The sequence below is a fragment of the Phalacrocorax aristotelis genome, chromosome 8 (genome assembly GCF_949628215.1).
Source record: "Phalacrocorax aristotelis chromosome 8, bGulAri2.1, whole genome shotgun sequence".
Classification (NCBI taxonomy): domain Eukaryota; kingdom Metazoa; phylum Chordata; class Aves; order Suliformes; family Phalacrocoracidae; genus Phalacrocorax; species Phalacrocorax aristotelis.
Window position 1 is genome coordinate 39,797,877 of NC_134283.1, and position 21,807 is coordinate 39,819,683.

A 21,807-nucleotide genomic window follows, 5' to 3' on the forward strand; every position below is an offset into this window, starting at 1 on the left:
GAGCTGTGTCCCGGGGCCAGGCACCTCCCTGTCCACAGGCTTTTATTGGGCCCAACCTCTCGCAGCATTTGCATTGAAAGGCAGGTTTGCATTTCAAAGTGCAGGAACCCCAGCGGACGAGGGGGACGAATTCAGACCTCCCACCCTGGCTGCAGGGGGCTGAGGCAGTGGGTGACCCCAGCGAGCACCAAGGACCGCTGTCCCCCCTGTTGTCAACACCCCACAGCTGTTCCCACACCACCAACCACAGTCCCTTTGTAGCAGCTGGTTTTGGAGACACTAGGGCATCGTGGGTGTCGCCCATGAGGATGCCCCAAGGGAGTCCACCCCTTCCCTGAAGCCATCTGAACCCCAGGAGCAGGGTGCCTTGGGTCCCTGAACCCTTGTGTTAAAGCCCAGCTGTGGGCAGGGGACAAACTGGGCTGTGCCTGCCACCAGCCCTGTCCCCATGCTGGGGGACATGGAACCCATGCTCTTGGGTGGTGCTTTCCCATGCCCAGTGGCAGCATCCAACTGATTCAGAAATGGAGGGCTGGTGGGAAGGGAAGGCTCTGGGTCCCCCTGCATTTACTCTGTCTGGGGGCAAATCCACCTCTCCAACCTCTGAGTGAAGCTCAGCCCAGCCCTGGAGAGCAGGACAGACAGACAGACCCAGCTGTGTGCAGGGAGAATGCCCCTACCATGGACCCAACAGGGAGTCCCTGGGCTCTGACACGGCTCCAAGGGGCTCCCGACGCTGTGGCAAGAGGAGTTGCTCATCTGTTTTCTTTCTTAAAGAATTAAGAAGATCCCCATACATTTTCTGATAGGGAAACCCAAGCAGAAACAAGACCCCCACAAAGCTGTGTCTGCCTGCAAGGTGGGATGTGGGAAATCACCTGCTTGTCACCCGTCAGGCCAGACACACCTCTGCTCTGGAGGGGACCGAGGGACCAAGGACCAGCTCTGTGCCATCCAGGCCAGAAACACCCATCATCTGCAACCAGGAACCTCCTCCCCACCAATATCCTCCTCCCCACCAGTGTGACACTCTGGCTGCGCTGGCCGTCACCGCATAGTCACAATCATTGCTTTCAGGCTGGCTTTTTCTCCTCAGACCAAAGCACAGCCCCACAGAGGCTCCAGGAGGGTGTTTTGTCACCTCCCCAAGGCCACCTCTGCCCTTTTCTCTGCACCATCCCCTTCCCCTGATGGAGACATGAGCAGGGTGAGGACAGAAACAGCCTGGAATTTGACAGTAAGAAACTGGGGGGGGGAGGGGAGGAAGAGATTTAGAATGAAATTGATTAAATTGAGAGGTTAAGAGGAGGGGATAAAACAAGAGGCTTTCAGAGCTTTTGCCTGATATGGACCTGGGAAATTTTTCCAGTGTGAAATTGCTTCCCAGATTTGTTGGGTTAAAAGGAAAATGGTAACAAAACCAGCAAAGCCTTTCTGACTCAAGGAGCTCAGTGCATTTGATGCACTACCATTTCTTGCTTTCCCCCCCTGCAGCCAGTGGCAGATGTCCCCAGCATTAGCTGGTGGGTTGGGGACAGCACCCGGCCATCGGTGCTCCCTGGGACCTGGTTCGCTCCCACACCAGCCCTTCCCCTCCACGGCATCCTGAGCTCTCCTGTGTTGATGAAGGGATCGACACGTCCATGAGCCCCTACAGCACTGCTGTCATCTGTTTGCTCATGGTGGACTTTGTGAGAGCTCACTGTACCCACCTTGCAGCCCTCCCAGCCACAGCCAGGCCAGGCTGCTGCTGTTCCCACCGTGCAATCGAGCACAGCGCGCTGAAGCCATGGCAGGGCAGCACCCTCAACCCCAGAGCTGTGGATCTGCAATGGCTCTTCATCAGCCTGGGTGCCTTGTCCCATTGATCCAGCCCTGACTCAGGCTGAAACTGGGTGAAAATATTACACGGATGTCTCTGTGCCACATGTACTCCCTCCAAGGAGGTGGGAGCCAGGATGAGATGAAAGTGGGGCAGTAAGAGGTTAGGGATCTGGTTCACAACAAGGGAGCAGAGTAAAACCCCAGTGATGGGAAATCATCCCCAGAGCTGGCATCACCCAGGCTCTGCCTCCTGAGACCTGGCGAGGTACAGTGAGAGGTAAGCAATTTGCAGTGTCCTCCCTGTGCTCCCCGAGCATCTCTGGCCCCTCGCCCAGCTTCTTCCCCCTTCCCTCCCTCGTGACAAAGGTGACTGTCACGACTGTCCCACCCGGTGACGATCTCAGCTCATGCTGCAGAGCAGATTGACTGATGGACTGTATAACCCCATCTATTCTGTTTTTTTTTCTCAAGGTCTCAGCACAACCATGGCTTTGTTTAAACAAGAGAGCCAAGGCTGCCTTCCTCCTCCTCCTGCCAGCAAAGAGACACTGTCTCAGGGAGTGGGAAAAAAGGAAGAAAATCCCCCCTGAGTGGATGGTGGGAGGTACGAAGGGACACAGGTGACTGCTGGGTCCCACCCCAGGGCCGGCTGCATTTCAGAGACAGAGGATGCTGGGGTCATTCCTGCTGCCGACTGTTTCCCATGGGCAGTGATGGACAGGACAGGCCCCCTTTACTTTCTCCCAGCCTAAGGAGTCAAGTCCAAGGGCTCAAGCAGCTGCCTGGGACTCAGGCCCAGGGGTCTGGGTGAAGCACCCCACACCTGCATCCTCCCCATGGCAGGTGGAGGGCTTGGCGGGGTGCAGCATCACCAGGTGCATGCTAACAGCCGTGCTGCGAGCTCCCTCAGCGTGGGGCAAAAGGGACAGGGGAAGACAATTGGGCCATAAAGATCCACCAACGATAACTCCTCTTTTCCTTTTCTTTGGACTGTTTATTGCTGACGAAGATTATGGCTGGCAAAGCTTATGCCGGGGAAGAGCCAGGTGAGGAGCCCTCCATGGGCTCCCCTCCATAGGCTCCCTTCCATGGGGTCCCCAAGGAGCATCCTATCTACTAGTAGACTGGGGCTGAAGGGTGCTGCTGGGGACCCTCTGTGCCCCAGGATGCCACCTGTACTGGGGTCCCATGGGTGAGCAGGTCAGGGGCTGCCAGAGCCCCCGGGGATCCCCAGCTGGACAAGAGGAGGTGGCAGTACCCTCTCCATCCACCCCAGAGACCCCCAGCACCAAACCCAGCCTGGGGAGCTTGTGCTAGTCTTCCAGACCCGAGATTCCTGGTGGAAACCAGGTGGATGCAGTGGAGAGGGAGAGCGGCCAGCGTTCCCCCAACGTTCCCTGGGGCTAGGTGCTGCTATCCGTGATCGAGTGATGCCATCTCCTGGAAGCAGGAGGGCTGGGGAAGGGAGGACCGGCAGGTCCCCGGGGCCAGACTGCAAGCAGCTATCACAGCAGGAGCAGATTTGCAGGGGAGACCACCCCACCACCTCCTCCTCCTCCCATGGAGGAGGCACTCACCCTGGGAAACCAAGCACTACCTTGTCCCCCAGCTTGCTCTGAACCCCCACCATGGTTTCAGCAGGACAGAGAAATGCCTGCAGAGGTTCAGGGAGGTCTTCCCCTCACTCTGCTTTCCCCCCAGAGCCTCCTGCCCCACCAGCTCCCCAGCAGCCCCATGGGCCCATGGCCTCCCCACTCCCCACAGCCCCTGTCGATCCCAAAGGCAAACCTGTGGCCTCAGACCAGCACGTCCCAGAGCTGGGTGGCCACACACACACCACAGCCCAGCCAGTACCTTCCTCCATGCCACAGCTTCTCCTGTCACCCTCCTGCAGCATTAGAAAAGGGAGAGCACAGCATGTCTCCTATGAACCATTCCTGCCACACACCTTTGGAGCAGCATCCCAGAAAACAAGGGAGGGATGGGACAAGCACAGCTGCCCCATAGAATGCCCCAAGATCATCATCTCCTCTCTGGCAATGGAGACATCAGTACAACCCTCTTGCAGAGGACAGCCCCTGCACCAGCTCCATCAGCCCCACTGCAGACTGATGTGAGCCCTTTGGCTTTTCCCAGATCCCTGAATGCCTCTGCTGGCACTTGTGTCCCTGCGCTGAGGAGGGCTCTGCAGAGCTAGACCCCAGAGAGATGGGTACCGGACCAGGACAGGCCAAATCAATGTGCTGCCAGCACTGCTGTACAGCCCCCCTGTCCCCTCCCCAGGGCTCCTGTCCCTCTTTGGGAGCACAGGGCTGGGTGCTCGCTGTGTAGCTGATGGCTGCCGAGCACAACTTGCCCACCCAGCCTGCAATGTGAGATGCGGGGTCCCGAAGGTAGCCGGGGCCTGGCGGGGAGCATCCTGGCTGTGCTTGGCTCCTTTGTCGCATTTCAGGCACTGCGTAAGCAGAGGGTTAACAATTCCCACATTAAGTGACTGCAGATGTGTGGGAAAGTCTGGGGCGACTGGACGGCATCGCTATTAGTATTCACCCAGGAGCCTGTCGCTGCCTCCCGGGGCTCCACAGAGCACATTTAATACCAAGACTCATCGTGGGGGTTAGGAAGAATGCGTGGGACGGGGGCGGAAAGGCCCCAAGGCAGGGAGAGGCAGTGGGCTAGCATCCTCTGCCACTGGCTAGCGCCTCCTCCAAGTGCCCAAACCTGGGGGATGTAGGGGTCGGGCGAGCAGCTGTAGGGACAAAGCACCATATGGTGTATGACTCAGTGCTACCTCCTGGCACCACAGTCACCCCGCAGTGCCTGTGACCAGCGTTCATGGTGCTGCAGGACGCTCCCCAGCCTGGGATGCTCCCCAGCGCATTGTGCTCAGCTGTATGGTCACTCTGGAAGGATTCCAGCACTTTCTGTCTCCCTGGGCACCCTGTCACCCACCACCACCCTGGCAAAGCAGGACCATGCACAGGGTAGCGGTTCCTCCAGAGGCTGGGAGAGAGCTCTGGAAAGGGCTGGGTGCAGCTTTCCCCAGGGCCCAAGAGCGGGATCCAGCCAGGAGCAAGTGCTGGCAGCTGACGTGCTGGATGGGTTGCCCAGATGTGGTGCTGTGCTCCCCGGCACCCGCCGCTCCTCTCTTGTGGTCTGCGGCTCGACACCACATCAGAGAGATGCTGAAATTCCTGGGCTGACTTGGAGTTGATAGAGGCTTGGAGGAGCTGAAGCCAGGGGTGAATCTGGTCCTTGTTAAACCTTTGGAGAAGCAGGAATGGCTGACATCTGCTTCTCCTTTCCTACCTGCCTTTCACCTGCTGGCACCTGGAACTTGTTGCTGACTCCTGCATGGCTGTTCCCACCATCACATTGGGTCATCTGGCTCTGGTGTCTTCTGCACATCAGGCGTGGGATATGGGCTTTTCCTTGTGGTCCCTGCTCCATCTGGGACGGGGCAGGAGGTCGGAGAGCTGCTTTGATCCAGGTGGTGCCGGAGCTGTCCGAACACTCTAGAGTGTCCCAATCTCAGTGGCTGCTGTCCCCACCAGAGATGCTGCACTACATGGCCCTAAGCCCCCACTAGCACTTAATGATGTTTATTGAAATCTCAGCCAAGAGTGGCTCTGGCAGCCTACACTGCAGCTGTCCCAGCCCCGGGGGAATCACTGAGTCCTGCAAGCGCCATGAACAGGGGTGCAGGCACCAAAAATAGAGGTGAGCAATGAAGGGGGGATGAGGCAGAGGTAGCTGAGCAGCTCTTGTCCGCCCACACACTTGCACAAGTGAGTCCCTCCGGCTTTGGTGCTTCCTCTGGTCTGGCCTTTCCCAGGAGCTGCCGTAACCCTGATGTGCTGTTCCTAAACAAAGTGCATGTCACTGGATGCTCCCTGGGGACGTACAGCACGGGTCACCATGTGTTTGCCAGAATGCTGTGGGGTCTCTAGGTGTCTCCCAGCATCCCAAAACAATGAACCCTGGCCTTTGCAGAACTCTCCTGGGAGACGGCTTTGTTTGCCCATGTTGTCCCTGCTCCCAGCCTGGGAGTGGGCATCGGGGTTATTCTTTTGCAGGGAGAAGAGGGGGCAATATGTCCCACCTCAGGGTCAGGATGCTCTGACCTCAAGTGTGGTCTGTGCTAGCTTTTCCACCTTCTGCTCACCTCTGGTAGCCTGTCCCCAGTGCAAGGGGCCCAGCAGGATTGTATCAGAGGGTTCTCCCTCTCCTGCTGTGTTGGGAGCTATGATGCCGACCTTGGCCGGGGGAACACTGCTGGGAAATAGCTCTGCTGAGCTATTCCCAGCAGCCCACATGTCTCTGTGCACGGACCCATCAGACACGTCTTTATCTCTTGGGAAAAGTGTCAGGAAGAGCCATGTGCGCAGCACATCCCCACTGCTGCCTGCCCTCCATATGAGCTGCTCTCACGCTTGCCGGCTCCTCTTCTGCACGACAGACTGTCTTGGCTCTTGGGGGGCTGCCAGGGCTCCCCAACACATGGCTGCCACTACATCTGGAGTAGGGGAATCCAGCCAGCCCAGTGCAGGGGAGCAGCAGGGTCTTGCTGGCCATCATTGCTTCACCTCTCCACGCAGCCCAGCACAGGAGCCCCTCCAGCTCCCGAGGGGCTGCCTCTCCAGCATCCTTCCTTCCCCAGCCTCCCTCTCCTGCCCGAGCTCAGCCAGGCCTGCACCTCCCCTGCCCTGCCCGCGGCTGTACCTGCCCTGCTGCCAGGCCCTGGCAGGCACGGAGCCGGCACGGAGCCGGCACACGAGCCCCGTGCAAAATGCCGCTCATTGCCTGCAGATAACCAGGAGTGCTGCAGCCCAGCTCTCCTCACCCTCCATGGCTGCACAGAATAAAGACCTTACCCTTTGGTTTTTCGTGGGTGCAAAGAGAACACCAAGATAACGGGTGATAAGCTGCAATCTCTTGGGCTTGTCCAGCCAGGGAATCATTAGCTGTGCCCATTGTGCAGGCATTCATTAGAGAGGCAGGAGGGGATGAATCTGCCTTGCAAACAAGCTAGGAACAGATTTCAGTGGTGTTGCCTTTACGGGATGGGTTTTTTCATTCCAGGAAAGGAAAGGAAAGAAAAATGAAAGGTATCTTTTCAAGCGAGTTTCATTTTTCAGGATAGACAGTGCATTTTTGCAGTTTTTCTTGTTTGGATCAGACAAAAGCAAATCCCCAACATGGAAACGGTGGCAAGAAATGCTGGGTCAAAAGACAATTTTGATCCAAAGACCTTCTTCATCTTGTTACAGTGCCAAAACAAATTGCTAAAAAAAAACGCCTTTTGGACAAATGACAATGTTTTGCCTATTGAAAGATTCTCAGAAACTTTATTTGAACCCATGAAGGTCCGGGGAGGACTTAAAGCAGGTTCATCAGCTGGCTTCCACCCCCTCCCCAAGGACAGGAGGGGTGCAGGACATCTGAGATGGTGGCATGACCAGGGTGGAAACTCCTGCCACCTCTCCCAACTCCGTGCCCCTCAGCAGCCCAAACAGCCCCAAGTCCCCACCAGACAAATCCTCTGCCACAGCATCCCAGTTGTACAAGACCTTTTCTTCTCCTTTCCAAAAAAAAATAATAAAGGACCAGGAGGGTGCGTTGGCGGTCCCCAAGCAGCCGCGGCTGGACAGGGGTCAGTGGGGCGGGAGGCGCAGTGCCGGCACTGCACGGCCTGGGGAGGCATCCGGGGGGAATACACGGAGTCGGTTCAGTACAGGCCTTCTTTAATAAAAACATGAGTCAGCTGCTGGCGTGGGCAGCGGATTTTCTAAACATCCCCTCATATCCTGAGAAAAGGGAAAAAAAAAAAAAAAACAGGAGGGGGGGCTTGAGGAGAAAAAAAAAAGAAAAGAAAAAGAAAACAGGGAAAAAGGCCAGAATTGAAAGCAGACACAGGGAGAGAGCAGCTCCTTCCCTCTGGTTTAAGGAGGCGAGAGCCGGGCTGGTCCCGGCTCCTTTTGTTTCCTGATAGCCTGGCCTTCGCCTCTCCCCCTCATCGGCCGCTTGCAGCAAAACTCCCCTCTCCTTGCAGCCACTTTGGCTTCTCCTCCTTTTTTAAATTTCCCCCCCCTGCCATCGCACTCGTCTGCTGGGCTTTAATCGCAAGTTTTGCTCTGCAAAGGGTCCCTGCAGAGGGTGGAGGGAGGAAGTCAGAGGGACTCTGCTCCTCATTGGCGAAGGCAGCCTCCCCCCTTCTCCTCCTCCCGAGGTCTCTTTTATTTATACACGCACACACACACGCGTGCACATCCCTCGGCCCGGGGCTTTGCTCCACGCCGGGGCCCAAGGCAGCCGGACCCCCTCCCAGGTGGGCTGGGGGCTGCCTAGGGCCCTGCTGAGATGCACTAGAGGAGCAGAGCAAGGGCTTGGCTGCAGCCCAGCCCTGGCACAGCCTTGCCTCTCCTTTTGATTTTATTTTATTTTTTTCCCCCTCCTCCCCTCCACTTCATTTCTTCCCTTCCCTCTCTTTCTCCTTTAAGTGGAAAAGCCTTGCCAGCTGGGGAAGGCTGGGAGGGCAGGGAGAGACTCGGCAGGCAGCAGATAAAGAGTGCGGAGGAGGAGAGGAAGGAATTTCGGGGCGGCCAGCGCCCGTGGGACGTGCAGCAGAGGCACTCGCCCGGTGGGACCCTGCCCAAGGTAAGCCTTCGCATTGCCCACCTGGGTGCCGGCTCGTCCTCCTGCTCTGCTCGGGCTAGGAAACCTCACACTGGAGGTGGTACAGACCCCAAGAACCCTCTCCCTGAGCCATCTTAGTTGCTCTGGAAGGGGCTTTGCTCCCCTGCAAGGGGCTGGCACCCCAAAACACCCACCAAGCCCTGGGGAGGTGGTGTTTGGTGAAGAGCAGCCAAACTTTGTGGCATCCCGCAGAAAAAGCTGTCCTGTCAGCTCTCATCAGGTCTGGGCTGAGACAGCTGTGGGGATCCAAGGGGATGCTGCAGCTGTAGGGCAGGCGGGGGGACCCCTTGCAGTGGGAGTGGGACCCAGCGGATCTCTGCTTCTCCCTGGGGAGCTCTTGGTCGGTCCCTGGATCGGAGGGTTACCCTGCTCTCCCAGTCCTGTGGCTGTGGGAGGACTGGCATGTGCGCAGGGAAGGGGCTGCTCTCCATCCCCAGTGAGACATCTTTTAAAGGCGTGAGTGTGCCCCACTACAGAGCAGCGTCACCACAGTGTTACACCATCCGAATGCATCTATGGTCATTCCTAAATGCAGGGTGCTCCGAGGACCACGGTGCTTCTGTCTGTGCCCTTGGTGGGACTCCTGTCCCTGCGGGCCAGCCCGAGGCAGAGAGGGGACGTTTGCAAGCCCTGCTCAGGGCCTGTGCCCTGGCGTGCCAGGTACTGGAAGGGGTAGAGTCTGGTAAAGCCCTTCTAGGCATGGCTGTGGGCCACTGCTCTGCTGTCCCGAGAGCCCAGGAGCTGAGGGCCTCCAACAGGCTGGTGCTGGTCTGGAGTGAAGCTGTGCTGACTCAGGCAGCCCCAACAGCCCCGGGACAGGGTGTTGCATGACCTGCAGGTTTCACACTGGGACCACTGTGGGCTCAGAGCATCCATCTCCTGCACTCACCTGCCAACAGGAAGACTTTCAAAGCAGGACTTGTGATGGAAAGGGATGTTGTGCTGCTCCATCGTTGCCCAGAGCACCTGGGGCTTCTGCTAAACCAGCAAGCAAATAGATGAAAGTAGTCAGTTTGGTGTGCGAACCCTGTTTGCAGAGGCTTGGTAGTCCCAAATCTTTTCAGAGGGTCTCTCATCAATGACAAGGACTAGCAATGCTGAGCTCCAGTGCTCCCCAGGGGCCATTGAGGGGTTGGCTGAAGGGTCGGTTCCCCCTCAACACCCTGCAGGACAAGATGCCTATGCACCCCATGCTCTCGGGAAAGGGGCATGTTTAGGTCAGGCAGCCAGAGCCAGTGGCAAAAATGTGGCTCTGCCTGGCAGAGGGCATGTGCTGGGCTGGCTCAAAAGAAGAGATGCCAGGTAGCCACCCTGGTTGGCAGCTGGCCCTGGGCACAGTCTGCCATGAGGCTTGAAGTCACTCCTTGACATTGATGTCACCCAGGCTTGGATGTCCTCTGGCCCTGGTGGCAGTTGCCAACCCTGGGCAGTGTCTCTGGGTCCAGGAAACACCTCTGAGTCAGTCGGTACCTCAAGAGGGGTCACTGTTTTGGAGAAGCATCAAGTCACAGCCACCTATTTGCAGCATGCAAAGGGCTTTTCTCTCTTCCTAAAACCAGCTGCCCCTTCCTCCAGCCCACAGCACGGAGGGTCCTTGATGAAGGAGCAGGTGGAGGGACTGCAGCCACCCAATTACCTCCTGTCCACTCATTTTCCGCATCCCTGCACAAGGCTGGGGGTTTGAGGTGCCCGTGGTCCGAACAGGGAGCAGTATGAACACAAGCACGGCCAGCTGTAATGCTGCAGTCAGGGAGAACTTAGCCATGGCTTGTTGTCCAAAGTCCTGGGCATTTCTAGTGGGGTCCTGCAGGGCTTTGGCCTGGTCTTGGTCCTCTGCAATCTCTGCATTAACCGCCTGGCTGACGGACGAGCACATATACTAAACTCTGGTCTGGCACCAAGCTGGGTGGGCAGCCAGTGTGTGGGCAGATGGGAGGGCAGGAGGGTCCCAAGGGATCTGCAGGAGTCTGGTGTCAACAAGGCAACAGCAAGCTGTGACAGCATACTGCCATTAGGAAGGAAATATTAAATGGTTGCGCATGATCTTAGGAGCTAACAGCCCAGGCAGCTTGTACAGTGGGAAAGGATCTGGGGGCTGTAGTGGACACAAACCAGATTGCAGCGTGGTGTGGTGAAACCCACAGCTCTTCCTGTGGGATGTGCTGAAACGCAAATGGCTGGAGGCAGCATGAACAGGCAGGGTGGAGGGAGTGGGTCCTCCCCAGTGAGTGATGCTGAGCACTTCAGCAGGGATGCACATGGAGGGGAAAGCAGAGAGAGAGATCAGAAACCCAGAAGAGGCTGCAGAGAACTGGGAGAGGTGATGATGGGGCTTGTTTGTCACTGGGTGTTGTGGGGAGGTAGCACACGGTCTTCATGCACATGAAAGGTCACTGCAAAGAAAAAAGTTAGTTTTGAGAGGAAATGTCTGTAGGTTTAAAGACATGAGGCTGAGTGTCAGGCAAACCTCTGGCTGGGGAGATGTGGGCACTGCAGCAGGGCACTAACCCTATGATCTGTTTCAGCCTCATTTTTGATGGGTCTGTGACAGGATTTCCAAAGCATTCAGAACAACACTGTTAGGAAGAAGAGAGCACTGAGCCCTTCTCGCTAGGGCAAGACGGAATTGTCTTAGTGAGCACCAGAGGAAAGCTGAGGTTAAGAAATGCTCTCTAGCTGTAAGAGCAAAGCTGTGGAAGAAGAGACCATGTTGGCTGGCTGTGGCATCACCCAAATGACGGACAAGTGCGACTGGCCACTGCCAGAGGGTCGGACAGGGACTTCTGCACCTGGCTTCACCCTGGGGCCAGGCAGCCCCCAAAGTCCCCCCGGCCCCGGTGTCTGATGGCATGCTGAAGCAGGATGGGAGTGCAATGGTGTTTATAGCGTCAGGCTCCAGCGAAGCGTCTTCCCAGGGTGCAGCAGCAAAGGGCAGGGAGCAGAGGAACTGGTGGTGGCCGAATCCCATGGGAGCACAGCCACTGGTGCTGGCAGCGGGGGCTGCCTTTGGCCCAGAGCTGGAGGGAGCTGGGGACCATGTAGGCTCAGGGCTGGCTGGATGTATCCTATCTCTAAGAGGGAGGATCCGGGCTGAACACTTCGTGGAGTTTGTTTGTTTGTACTTTAACCAAGGGGAAGAAATCCCCTGGAGAGGAGTTGCAAGGGGAGGGTATAGACCGGGTATTGTTTCCTGAGAGGCTGGAGTGGCTCCAGGAGGCTCCTTCCGCTCCACCAGGCAAATTGGACATAACGAAGCTTGTTTTAGGGGTGGCTGTTTCCCCTCCTCCTCCCCCCAGTTGCCTAATTAGGTTCCCTGAGCCAAGCCCACCTCTGCCCTGCTCTGTTCCCACTGGGATATCTTCTCCTGGAAATGCAGCATTTTCCTGGCACCACGGGTGACACAGGGCAGACCCAGCCAGGACATGGACAGGGACATATGCCAGGGATGCACAGAGGGGTGCTGGGATGGGTCATGTGCTGAGCAAGGGGGTCCCACAGATCCATCACCGCCCCAGCCTAGTAGCAGGAGACATACAATGCTGCACTGCCCCTCACACCCTGCTTTTCCGTCATCCCTGGGCACACACCTGGGATGCAGGCTGTGGCATGTCCTGGTCTGTGTTTGTACCCTTCTCCTGCAACCACCAGCCTGCAGAGCTAGGGGACCGTGGCGTGCAGAGCCCAATCAGGGAGCAGGGAGCTCACAAAAGCTCCCACAGAAAGGCTGCTGCCAGGAAAGCCAGGTTGGTATAGTGCGAGTGGTGTATGTCCTGCACCCATGGATGGACTCATCTCCTCCAGGACATGCCTGCAGGAGCACCTGCTTATCTGTCCAGGTCGCAACTAACGCCAGTCCTATGCTCTTCCCCAGGCTCAGCAAAAGCCAGTGTGTGATGGAGCTCACAGCAGGCTGTGGGGTCCAGGAGCAGGGAGAGGTTGGAGGGTGCAGGGATGTAACCAGGGCACTGCACTGGCTGTCAAACCTCAGGCTGCAAATTGGGAGGCAGATGGAATAGGAGGTACCTTCTCCCTGCTACAGAAGGGGACTTCTCGGCATGTCCCTATGGGCAGTACCAGGGCCACTCAGGGGGACAAGGCTCCCAAAGCAGGCAGGAGACAGGCAGGCAACAGGCAAGGCTGCCCCTTGGTGCGAGGCCCCATCCTGCCAGTCCCTCTGCCTTCCCCCTTCTGGCCCGTCTACCATGCAAAGAGTCTGTGACTGAAATCTTAATGCTACTGAGACACAGTAATTGGCACCAATTAAATTGCTACATTCATGTTTGAATTGCTTTAACTGGCGAGACATACTGTCTTATTTATACAAAAAAATATGTTTGCTTGTGGGTTTGCCTGAACCAGGGCCAGCAGAAAATACACCATTTCGAGCCCCGCTCTCTGAAAGCACATTGTCCTCTCACAAACTGGAAGTCACCTCAGTTTCAGCCTTTGCTGAGCAAATGGTTGCAGAACAGAAACCCCGATTTCCTTGGGGCCGAGCGCTGCTGGCATTGCGAGAGGGGTCCCCTCCTCTCTCCCTGCAGGCAGCTGCCAAGTTTCCCTCTCCAGCCTGGGAGCTGTTTGGGAGAATATGGTCTGATTCAGGGAGGCAAATTCCTGGTGCAGGGAGCAGGACTCGGTGCCCATTTTAAAGCTCTGCTCAGAGGAGGGCAGGGTGTGCTGGCAGCTGCCAGCCCCAGCACTGAGTCCTGCCTTGGCTTCTCCGGAGGATCCGTGGGGTTTTAGGGACAGGGGTTGTTTGCAGAGCATGGGTGCAGAGGGGAACTGATTTTTGCTCCATGACTGAGGGCAGAGGAATTGCTGGAGGTTATAAAGAACCTTGTGTACAGGATAGCAAGCACGGCTTGTGCTGCATGCCCAGAGCACGTAGGAAGAGATTATCCAAGAGGGAGGCATCCGTTGTGCAACCTGCAGTTGCATAGGGGATATGCTTGGGTTTCTGTGCCCTGCCGCCCTAAAAAGCTCCATCACTGCCCCCAGGTCCTCTTGTTATAAGAAGGTGGGGGCCAGCCCCTCATCATGTGTGATTGCCACAGGAGTCTGACCTCTGCTTGCCACCATGCACAGGGGGAGGCATGGGGTGAGGGTGGCTGCCCCCAGCACTGCAGTTAGGCTGTCTCTGTGGTCCTGGCACTGGGTGCCACCACCCCCTTCCTGCTCCATGGGTGGGCTTATGGGGGAGGGGGCAGGATCATCCCCTGGCACCAAAAGCTGCACTAGCAGCTACATTTTGCTCCCTCTCAAGCACCCAGAAGTAGCAGGGCCAAATCAAACACAACCCTCCTCTGAAAGCAGCCTCTGCACTCCACACCCCATGCTGCCTGGCCCCATCCTCTACCACCCTGGCCACGGTGCCAGGCTCCTCTCCAGGTCCCACGGGTAGGTGAAGGGTGCCCTGACCGCAGAGCTGGTGAGCGCCTAATCCCAGCCACGAGAACCTAAAACCCCAGAACAAAGCGATTAAGCTCGGGTCCCTTGCAGGCAGCCGAGAGGAGAAGAGCCAATGCATCCATGCAGATTATTTCCTCTTCCCCAGCAGATCTGTGTCTCATGGAAATTTTCAGAGTATCAGATTGCCCATCCTTTGCTGGGACATAGAGCTAGAGAGCCCACAACACTCTGGCTGCTCCCAGGGCTTTGCAAAGCCCCTACATCCTACTAGGGAGAAGAAGAAAGAAAGATGGCTCTATTTCTCCTCCTGCCTCCATCACCCTCCCCTCACAGCTGATGATTAGTGGTTAATTAGAGCCAGCTGGGACCTCTGGCTCTAGCCCTGGCCCCACCATAGCAGCCACCCCTGAACAGAGTGTGAGTAGGTGATGGAGATGCCGATGTGCTGGGGACTGTTTTCTTCCTTGCGTATACCTTAGCAAAGTGTTTCCCTTGAATCGCTGCAAGAAGGCAGATACAGCTTTCTGGCAGCTGCAGCACTAGAGTGAGGAAAGCCCTGGGGGTGGCAGGGCATGGGATGAGTAGCCAGGATGGTGCCCAACCCTTGCTACCACATCCCCTACTTCCCCTCTCCACACTGCTGGTGGTGAGGAAAAGCATCAAGTGCTCAAGGCACTGCTCAGAGAGGCCAGCACAATCCAGCCCCACGTGCTTGGGTGCTGGGACCCCCAAATATTCCAGTCTGTAGATGGATGGGCCAGAGAATTCTTTGAGCAGCTGCTGCAGGCCAGCCCCAAGGCTTTGCTACCTGGTGGGATCTGCCTTTTCCTGGGTCCAGGGGCAAGGCAATGCAGGGAGCTGCTGTGGGTCCCGGCCTGTGGTTTGGGTGCCCTGCAGCCACGGTCATAACTCACATCGCTCACGTGCTCGCGAAGTAGCGTGGTGCGTTCTCCTGAAAATGTCTTTGCTGTCAGGGGCAATGGAGAAGCTGGGGGATGGTCATGGGCAGACCCAGCTGGGTTCTGTTGAATCCTTCAGAGCATCCCGCTGGAGACCGGCATTGGGAAAGGCTGAAATGCTCCCAAGGGGCATATTTGCTCCTCCCCCAGGGGGTCATAGCACTGCGAGGGGTGAGCCCAAGGTTTAGCAGAGCCCTGCTCCCCACACCCAGCATGATCATCTCCCATGGTGCACAACACCAGACTTCAGGGCTGTGCTCCAACACGCTGGACAGCCCCCAGCGCCATCACAGACTAGTCCCAGCACTGCCATGGGCCAGCCCCAGCATCACCATGGCCCTGGCACTCAGTGGCTGCCCTAGGGAGACCAAGGATTTGGGCAGGGCGAGGAGCAGGGTATGCAGCAAGGAGCAACTAGGCACCACATCAGTCTTGTCCGGCACGTGGCGGCCGTTCCTCCCAACACCCCCATCCCTCCTTCCCTGGCCCCAGGTGAGCCCTGGTCCTTGCCCAGGGTTTTCCCACAGCCTGGGCCAAGCTCACAGGCTCTGGAGAGCAGCCCCATAGGCTTCGGGGCCCGGTCTTTCCTCCAAAAGCGGAAGCGGGGGAGCATGCGCAGCTGAAAGAGCCATGAATACCAACACTTGGGGCTGGGGGATTATTTATAACGCTGGCACATCTCCAAACAGATGTTTCATTTTATTTTGAACTTGCACTAAATAGGTCATTCGTTTCCCCCGTCTCCCATGGGCTTAAAATGGAGGGGGAAAGTGGGGGGGATGAGGGGTGAGAGAGCAGGGCTCGCTGTGGTCCCACGTCCCCCTGTGCCAGCTCCTCGCAGCAATGCATTGTGGAGAGCCCACGGCTGGAGGTTTGCTGGATCACATACATGGACGTCACGGTCCCTGCATGCTCAGAGAGCGAGGACGGCCACAGCGAAATGGGGCTGTGTGGGGCTCACCACCCCACCCCATTCCTCACATGTCTGACCCCAGGGCTGCTGAATCATGCTGCCGGGGCTCAACGTGGACTCGTCATCCTCCCTGGCAGCCTCCCTCCCTGATTTGGAGCCACGGTCCTAATTTTTGGCTTTCTGACAGATGCTGTCAAAGCCTGCGATAGCTTGTGGCTGGCCTGGTGGAAGCTGGCTGTGCTAGCTCATGTCCTGCCATCTCCTGCAGCACTGGCATCCTCGTGACCATGCAACCACCTTCTCCAGGCACCACCGAAGCTGGGGACCAGGGTCTGGGGTTCTGGAAAGAGGCTCTGGTCACACCATTCCTGCTCTCTGCAGCAGAAGCAGGCAGGAGAGCTGTGCCTGCGTATGGGCACGGTTTCCCTGAGCTCATACTGCCCCAGGGGTGGCATCTGCTTATGCTTTGACCATCTCCTAGAGAGCTTGTGGTTGTGGCTTTAATCACGTATTCACAGACCAAGGACCCCTGGCAAAACTGTTCAGAGTGTTCAGGCGTTTGCAACATTGCCTGTGAGTGCTTGCAAAACCTCGCCTCTGCATGAGTAAAAGAAAACTCCAAATGCAGGCACACTGCAAGGAGGCACCCAGGGCTCTCAGCATCCCTTGGTCCCACCAGCACCTGGATAAAGCCTCAGGACCTCCTTGATGCTGGCAGGTGGCTGTGGGAGGTGGGTTTTGCCCCGAGGCATTCATCCCTTAGGCAGAGACAGCCTGTGAGACCCCAGGGACTCCCCAGCCCCTCTGCTCCTCAGCCTGGTTTCAGATTTCCTATCTCTGCGTTTTATCAGCAGCTGTTTATGGGCCCTGGGACGACAGGCTCCCCATGTGTGTGCCCTGCGTAATTCTAGCCATGTGCTGGGAAAAAGAAAAAGGGCTCTGTGATGATAATCTGGCCTGTGAGTAAACGTAGTGTCATGGGAGCCGAGGGACCCCAGAGGAGAGATGTTGCAACTCCGGACGATTCCAGCCAAGGGGAAAAAAAAAAAATGCTCAGTTTTATTTAGATTAAAGGGTGGGAAAGAAGCAGTCGCGGACGCCTGGGGGGAGGGTGGCAGAGGAAGACATGACAAGCCAAGGAGTTTCGCTGCCGGACAAGCAAGGCTTGGGTTTCAGGGGTTGCTAGCTTTTGCTCGGAGAGGCTTTTGCCTTCAAAAGTGGGGGACAGTGTTCCCCCAGGAAGGAGAAGCCCTCATTCCCTGGCTGCAAGCAGCATTGATCATGGGATCCATATGGGGCTTTTTTTATTGCATACTGGCACCCATGATCTCACTTAATGACTCAGATGCGCTTAGACAAAGAAGATATAAAGTATATTTTACTTCCCGCTAATTTGCACCAGATGTCCCTGGCCTGCTTGGCAGGACGGTGGAGCCAGCGAGCATTGTGGGAGTGCCTGGAAGCGCAGCCCCTGCAAGACAAGGGGCTAGAAATAGAAAGCCAGAGGAAGAGAAAGGACCGGCAGCTGTGTGAGAGGCCTGGCTTTGCTTCTCCACTCCTTCCTTTGCCATGGTGGTGCCGCCACCAGCCGAGATGCCCTCATGGGCTGGCATGGCAGCCAGCACCTCTGCCCAGTATCACAGGGGCTGGGAGACTCGGGAGAAGAGCAACATGGGGCAGTGGATGCAGGAATTGCTGGAAATGCATATGGGATTTGCCGAGAGGGGGCTGTGCACCCTGATTTCCAGCACACAACACATTCCCTTGCTGGTGATTGTTGGTGAATAGGGATCAGAGCTCCTTCCAGGGTGGCTGTTCAGGCAGCTGTGGGTGCTGTCCCTCTCCTCAGCACACCAAGCCATACCCTTCACTGTGCGTCAGTTTTGCAGGCTGGTTCCCAGCTCCCAGAGCTCTGGAGGTGCTTGCAGCACCCCTATACTGGTTCTCTGCTGGGCATTAGTGGTTGTGGAGGGGTGAGAAACATGGTCTAGGCATGCTCGGGAGGCGGGCAGTGGACTGGGAGGGCCTTCTTGACATGGATGCGTATCTGTGTAGATCTCCCATGGTTTAAGGCATTTGCAGGGCTGGAAGTGGCCCCATCCCACATGATCCATGCCTGGGGACAGGCAGTGCCATGCAATGCTCATGCCAGCAGTGCTGAGATGCTCTGCTGGGAGCACTGCGCCATACACACACTGGGAACAAGGGCAGAGGGACGGGGGGGTCAGAGGTGTCGCAGGGCATGCTGAGCAAAGTCAAAGGAAATTCTTGACTTCTTACTCAAGAATAGTCAAGACTGAGCCCACACAACATATTTTGGGCATCAGCAAAGGCATCTTTGACTTACTAGCAGCCTTAAAGAAGAGACAGGTATGGAGTGGGGCAACGGTAATAAATAATAAGGTTTGGTGATGCTTGAGCTCCTTAGCAAGGCACTGTGAGATGGGGGGAGCGGCAGAGATGGCTGAAGGTATGGTCTTCCCTAAATAAAGGTGGGACCATCCCCAGCAGAGGCTGGATACGTCTTTTCCTTATATCCAAAATCCTGGGCGTAGCCCTGTTCCCACCACAGAAATTCCTGTCCAAGTTCATTAGCCACAGAGGCATCAGCCCCCCGGCCGCCACTCACAGCAGCAAGCGGGGGAGTGTGAGAGGAGGCGGAGGAGAAAGCTCAGCTGTCATCATATTGGGGATGCAGGAGAAACAGGAGCAGGCTGCTCTGGAAAAGCTGCGATGTCATGAGACAGGGAATCATAAGACTTGAATCCTGGTCCTGGCACAGCCATGGTCCTGCTGCGTGGCCTTGGCTGTGCCGTTTGACCTCTGCTCTGGCCCTCTCACCTGTGAGAGGCTGTGAGAGCATGGCTCCGCGGGGCCGTCAGAGCCCGGGGTGCCCTCTGCACCGCGCTGGTGCCGCTCAGGGATGTCAGGTGGCGCTCCTTTATCCCATCGCCCCACACAACACACTGCAAAAGCACGAGGCCAAAGATGTGCAAACAGGCTTTCAGCGGTGCCTGGCCCCACCCAGCTATGGGACGGTTTCCTTTCACCAGGGCAGCAGTGGGCTGGGAAACCCGGCAGCTCTGGAGCTGGCTCAGCTCTCCCTCATCTCGCCTGCAAATGCTGCTTGCCGGTCTCTGTGTCAGAGGAGGAGCGGCTGCCGGGTGCATTCCTGCGGCCACGCGTGCAGCACGCCGCCAGGCTGGTGTGATTACAGAGGGGAGATAAGGACAGTGTGCCTGTGTCACCGGGCAGAGACAGTCTCCTGTATCTGTGTCTCGTTTGGACTCAAAACCCTCCCAGACGTCCACGATCCCGCAGTGCCCAGCTCCTAGCCTCGCTGGGCGGCAGCGCGGCGGTGAGAAGAGACGTGGCGTGCAGGCTGGTGGGGAGCCGTGCTCCCCCACAGCGCTCAGCAGACCCCCCCCCAGCGTGGCCCTAGGGACCCGAGCCCCCAGAAGATAGCAGCCACCCCACAGGCATGTGGGGCTGAGTGTGGGTGCAGGGCTGTGTCGCGCAGCCAGCCTGGCCTCCCTGCAAGCCAGCTGACCTCCTGTCTCCTCTCCCAGCCAAATTCCTCTTTTAGAATAATAAACAGTGCAGCTCAAGAGAAAACTCCCTGCCCTGCCAGGCCAGGACAGCTTGCCTTCGCATCATGGTGCCTGAGAGGGGCAGAGGAAGGTCTGTACCCCTGCTGGTGGAGCAGAGAGGATGGTGAGGGGTGTAGCGTGGGGATGGAGAGCTGGGCTTCACCTCGGTGGTTGCAGGGTGAAAACCTGCCACAAAGCTGCAGGGCTAAGTGAAGAGCACTGGACATGGCATTGCTGCAGAACCTCTTTGGCCTCCAGGCATGTGCCAGGATGGGTGGAGGCAAATGGTCCCACGGCTTGAAAATGCTCAGGTCCTGGCCGGTGAGAAGGATGGAGGAGTCTGAGGGGTCCATTGCACCCTGCTCACCCGTAGGGCTGGGAGAAGACAATCCAAGGCAGCTGAGTACCATGTAGGTGTCTGTGTTTGGGTCCCGGGTTGGGATAACATCTGCGTGCCTGGTTTCAGATCACTAAGCGGGGCTGCACCCACTTCAGCTCCTCCTTGTCTGGCACTCATAGAGTGCATCTTACTGCTCTTGCCGAGAACAAAAGCTGAGATTGAGGAGTGAAACAAGTGCTCTCAAGGCTGGCAGTGAGCCAGGTGCATTTGCATCCCTTGTGAAGTGCTTGGGTGCACCCACATGTGCAAGCACACATGTCCCCGTGACAGGGAGAGAAAGGGTTGTCCTTCTGCTAGCCAGACTCTGTGTGCATCCTGCAGGATGGGCAGAGCTCAGCATCTCCGAGCATGCTTCTCACCCTGTCCTGAGCAGACAAACAAGGGAGAGGTCACCACTCTTTACGAGACGTTGCCACCCTCCCACTCGGCTTGGGAAGCATCTCCAAGCGAAATGCCTTTCTACAAAACCAGCAGCTTTATTAAAACCAGCTATGAACACAGGGGAGGCGGCCAGAGGCGTCAGGCAGAGGCTGCAGGGCTCTCACTGCTTGCTGAAGCAATACCCATCCTAGCCAAGCACCAGCATGCACCCCCGTCTGGCTCCCTGGTTCCAGCAGAGCAGTGGTTTGTCCCATCAGTGATCCTGCAGAGATCACTGATGGAGAGAGGGACCTGTCTGTGCGGGTAGAGGAAGCCAAGATCTCACCTGTAACAGGAATAACAGTGACAGCCATGAAGCTGGACAGGCAGCTAAAAGCTGGACATGAGCTTGGGAAGACCTTAGCTGCTGGCAGGCAGATATTTGGTGTGAGGGGCCAATACAGCGGGGCTTGTGCATGCAGGCAGGGAGGGGTGAAAGAAGAGGATCCCAGTTGTCCTTACAACCTTCAACATTGAAAAATGGATGAATCACACACCTCTGAAAAGGAGAATTGGGAAACAAAGCTAATTGTTCTCATGGCAGTGCCTTGGGGGGCAGTGAGATTAGGTTGTCCATCCTCCTCCTCTCTCCTGCAGGTTGGTGCTCTCTGAGGGTGGGTGCAGTGAGGTCACGTTCATTTACAGCCTGAATTTCACCTCGGTCCTTTCATCCTACCCACCCCCAGCTCTTCCCCTTAAGTACTCTCATCCCCTCTGGCAAATGCAGAAAAGAGAACAAGTCACGGAGGGGTTTTCTGGAGGGGGGAGAGTGAAGCTACTAAACAAGCTGGAGACCTGGAAGGATTTGCTGGTAGATCAGACCTTTGTTGAGCCAAAGCAAGAGAATAATAAAAACATCTGACAAGTGCACGTCATTTAAAAACCATTTCCTCCTTAACATCAAGCAGACCAGGAGGCCACTCCAGGGCCAAGAGGCAGCAGAGCTGCTCAGTAAGAGACAGTGCCTGGGGCCAGGTCAGCAGGTCCAGATTGCCACTAGCTGTCCTTGAGCCTGGCAAGAAGCTTCCCAGAGCACTGTGTTGGCATCATGGGGACTTCTCCTTGGGGTCTGCCTTGGGAGCAGGTTCAAAATGCCTCTTGTGCTTGTTGGGGGGAGGTGGCCCAGCAGCAGGGCAGGACCTCAGCCCTGGATTGCAGCGTGGCTGATCTGTGAAGTTCAGCTCCACACAGGAGCGTCCCCAAGTTCCTGACTACTGAGCTAATTTCCACCCAACTTTGTCCAGACACAGAGGAAACCTTTCCCCTTACTCTTCCCCTTGTTAGCTTCTTCATTTTGCTTTTCAGGATTACTCCTTCCTGTCCCTGCAGGTGTGATGGGGACGGTTACCTGTCACCTCTTACAGGAGGGACAGACGCCACTGCTCTTAGGGACCTCTGACCTTACCTCTTCTGGGCTGTCAGTTTGCACCAGGGCGGGCTGAAAATGCTCTGTGGAAAAGATTTCATGAGAAATGTTGATAAAAGGGAATTTTAACTAAAAAGCCCTCTTAAATATTCCCTTTAAAAATATATATATATTTAAAAGTTAAATACAAGAAACAGATTTTTGTGAAGTTTCTTTGGGTTTGTTTTATT

General features: G+C 56.6%; 1 protein-coding gene across 3 annotated transcripts in view; it reads left to right on the forward strand.

Moving 5' to 3' along the window:
* The first annotated feature begins 7,912 nt into the window (after positions 1–7,912).
* PDGFRB (platelet derived growth factor receptor beta) overlaps positions 7,913–21,807 on the forward strand; it is a 34,585-nt gene continuing 20,690 nt past the window's right edge. Inside the window, exons 1-2 of one of the 3 annotated variants that reach the window (XM_075102707.1) lie at positions 7,913–8,152; positions 8,325–8,481. The gene's annotated coding sequence lies outside the window, so the exon portion shown is untranslated. Of the gene's footprint in view, positions 8,153–8,324; positions 8,482–21,807 lie in introns of those variants that run through there. The other 2 variants (XM_075102708.1, XM_075102706.1) reach the window with 2 other exon arrangements.